Source organism: Oryzias latipes, chromosome 2 (assembly GCF_002234675.1).
Source record: "Oryzias latipes chromosome 2, ASM223467v1".
NCBI classification, from domain to species: domain Eukaryota; kingdom Metazoa; phylum Chordata; class Actinopteri; order Beloniformes; family Adrianichthyidae; genus Oryzias; species Oryzias latipes.
The window spans coordinates 3,625,401-3,629,023 of NC_019860.2; positions in this window are offsets into that span (position 1 = coordinate 3,625,401).

Consider the following 3,623-nt stretch of genomic DNA (forward strand, 5'->3'; position numbering starts at 1 on the left):
CGCGCGGCTCTTCCGCTTCCGCTCACTTTCAAAATAAAAGCTGCAGGTGAAAACGTGATTTATTCTTTTATGTATGTTTTACCTTTTACTTTTGTTTTCAAACACTTAAACCGATCTGTACTAAAGTATACATGATCTCAAATTTTAAACAGGACTTATATGTGTCTTTAACATGTTTTGTTTGTTACTATTTAGTCTCTTAACAAATATCCTTTGGTTATAACACAAACAAAACTTTTTTATTTCCTTCTTAAACTTTTTAATGTTTTTTTTCCAGAAATGCTTTGTTATTTAGTCAAAAAGTAATTTTTGCTCCAGTGTATATTTTTATGTGGGAGGAAAAGGCAGATTTTTGGAGACTTCCGGTTTGTTCCTGCTGCTTGATTTTGGCTTGATGAATCTGATCTGACAGAAGAACCCCCCCCCCCTTGCATCCCCAAATGCCCCAACAGTTTCAACAAACACCAACTTCATTTCAAAATTAATCTTTCTGACAACATAATTCCCCCAAAACGAGTCCAAAAATTTATTTTGAAGCAAAAGAAAAATTGTTTAAAACTGATAAAATACACAAACTGTCGTGATTTTATGAAACAACACATTAAAATATCTGCACGTCTTCTGTTTGGTGCTCAATAAAACCAGTTTATCTTTGACCTGGTTTTGTTGGTTTATAGTTAATCATTTATCCCTTGTGCTATCCTGGGCACTTTAACATTGGGAGTTGGGTCATCTAGACCCACTAGACAGTGCTCTGAACCTTTTTTCTTCAATGATTTGTGATCTTCACTGGTGTCCATGGATTACATGAAATCTTTCCACCTTTATCCACCTTTGTCATGGTAGGGAGAACACGTCAATGGAAGGGTGGGGTCATCTAAGGTAGCACAAGGGTTAAAGATTGTTCGGACTCAAATGAAACAGACGCGTAAAAAGAGAAAAGTGAGTCAGGAATTGAAAAAGTATATATATATATTTTAGATTTTTCTCTCTATCTTTGTCCAAACAGCATGTGGATGTTTGCTGTCTTATGAATAACTGACAAGGGAAAGCAGACACAAGAAGGAAGTTTGTTGTCACCAAAAGAACAACAAGGTGGAGCCAAAGGTCAAGACAAACAAAGGTGAAAGAGGCGGTTGCATCAGGGCCTCCTGATGGTCAACAATTTTAGGATGTGCTAGAAAGAGTCAGAGAAGAGGCCCACAGAAGTGTTCATAACAGAATTTAGCCAATCACAATCGAGAAATTCCACACACACCTTTTTGTGTTGCCCATTTCATGACGAAAGGGGCTTTTCGACACTTTTTTTAAAATAATTTGTTAAAATGAGAAGAAATTTAATCAAAATAACTTAAAATATGCTGCAAAGGCAGCAGATATAAAATGAACAAAAAAAGGTCCCAAAACTGAGCCTTGTGGCACACCAGACGTGAGGGATGCAGAGGAGGACTTAAACCTGGAAAAAGATTTACCAGTCAGATAAGCGAAGAACCAGTTTAAAGCGGATCCGGATATCCAGTTTTTCAATCTGTCCATGAGGACGTGATGGTCAACAGTGTCAAAGGCTTCGATCAAGTCCAATAACAGTGACACAAAACATTGTCCTGCATCAGGATGTCATCGGTGACTCTGAGAGTGAGCTCTGCGAAATCCTGACTGAAACTGATCGAAAATGCCATGACTGTCGAGAGCAGTTGTGAGTTGTTTAGCAACAACTTCTTCTAAATTTTCTAAAGCATATAGGATTTCATGCTACATTTTCATTTTTCTATCATGTGACAGGTGATGTCACACATAGAGAGAACAGAGAACAGTCAATCTTCTTTCTTGAGAAAGAAGCAAACAACAAATGAAGATCTGCTGGGCCCCTCCCTTGGTGACTGTCTCTCCGCGCTGTGACTGGCTTGACCTTTGACTGTGGCTGGCCGCCTAATGGCTGCCCCGTCGCCCCCAGCCCCAGTTGTGCCCATCCGCCTGCTCATTTCCGCTCCCACCCTAACAAATTGTGCACACACCCACCTAGGGTTCCGGGACTTAAATGGGTGGGGTATGGCGGTGGGGTTCACCAGGGTGACCCCCTATAGGCCTCGTCGGCACCCGCCCTCCTGCATATTAGACACCTTGATTCATCTAGGGTGTTGTGGGGGTGGTCTGGTGGAGGGGGGCACAGTGAATCATCCGGGCTCATCTCTCATCAATCCGCCCCCCAATTTTCACTTTAGACACACACACACTGCATGTTGCCACCACACTCACAGCACATACACACCACGCACAGAGGGACCCCCGGGTGGGGGCCCTGTTGCTTGGCAGCAGTGGGGCCCGCCCCCACACTGGAGACCTCCCATTTTACCTGCAGCACACACACTGCTCCGCCACACCACAATACACAGGTGGGTTCGGGTTGGGGCGGCCGGTCGTCACCGCCTGGTCCTCTCAGGGGGGCCCAGCTCGTGGGGGTCGGTCAGTCGGCACTGGGGGTTACTGTGTGGCGACAGGAGGTGGAGGGCAACAAAAACAATGTGTGTGTGTGTGTGTGAGAGAGAGAGAGAGAATGGGTGGATGCCCTCCACTCTGTAGGGTGGTGAGGGCACTGGGGGCGGAAACGGGAAGAGGGGTTGGGAAAGGTGTAGGGTGAGGGTGGATGAAGAGGATAGTGTCTGTGTGTGTGTGTGTGTGTGTGTGTGTGTGTGTGGAGGGGGGATTGTGTCGTGACCTTTGAGCCTGTGGGTCAGTACCTGGGCCTACTGGTTGGTGGGCGGCTATTGCGTCCTCTGGGTCCTGCCTCCCCCTTTGGCCCACGTCTTTGGGTCCAGCACCCGGTGGCCCCAATGGCTGCCGTCCGGAAGGGCAGAGCGTGCCTGCACTGAGGCCTTGGAGCCCCAATGCTGGAGATATCCGTGCTGCCTACAGCACCTGGCCGGGTGGGTGGGCGGTCTCCCTCTCTCAGGTTGCAGGGGTCCTTCCGGCGGGGATCTGTCCTGTCCCCTATCTCATGGTTCACTTTGGCAACATGCATGCATCTCCACCCCCACATGAACACTGCTCCCCGTCTGCTTCATCCGTGTATTGATGGACAGATGTCTTCCGCTTGGATGTAATATTTGTCTTTCCAGCAGATCTAGCATAAATGTTACGATGCGTAACCCTTGTGCTATCTATGGGCCAAGACAGGAGGAAGGGAAAGACAAACGAGACACAGGTGACAACAATGAAGGCAGATGGGGACCAAAAGTAAAACTCGAATACAACACAAAACAAAACAGGAAACCCTACAAAATAAAACAGGAAACTGAACTGGATAGAACCAAAAATGAAAGCAAAGAACTCAAACCGTATCACTATCTCAGTGCTCTGGTCCACATTCACATCATCAAAACGTAAAGATACCAAGAATCAAATCTAAAGACAGACTCTTGAACTCTGGACCAGCCTGAGGGACGAGACTACAGAACATTCCAGATGTTCTCCAGAGGAAAAGCTACGCAAAGAGACAGTAAGATGAGTACATATGATGGATGTTTATTACCACTTTAGTTACTTGACCTCCTAAATACTGGTTAGACCTTTGAGGATCCATGAACGTAGAAGAGAAATGAACAGAAGAAGCAACCAGACGTCTG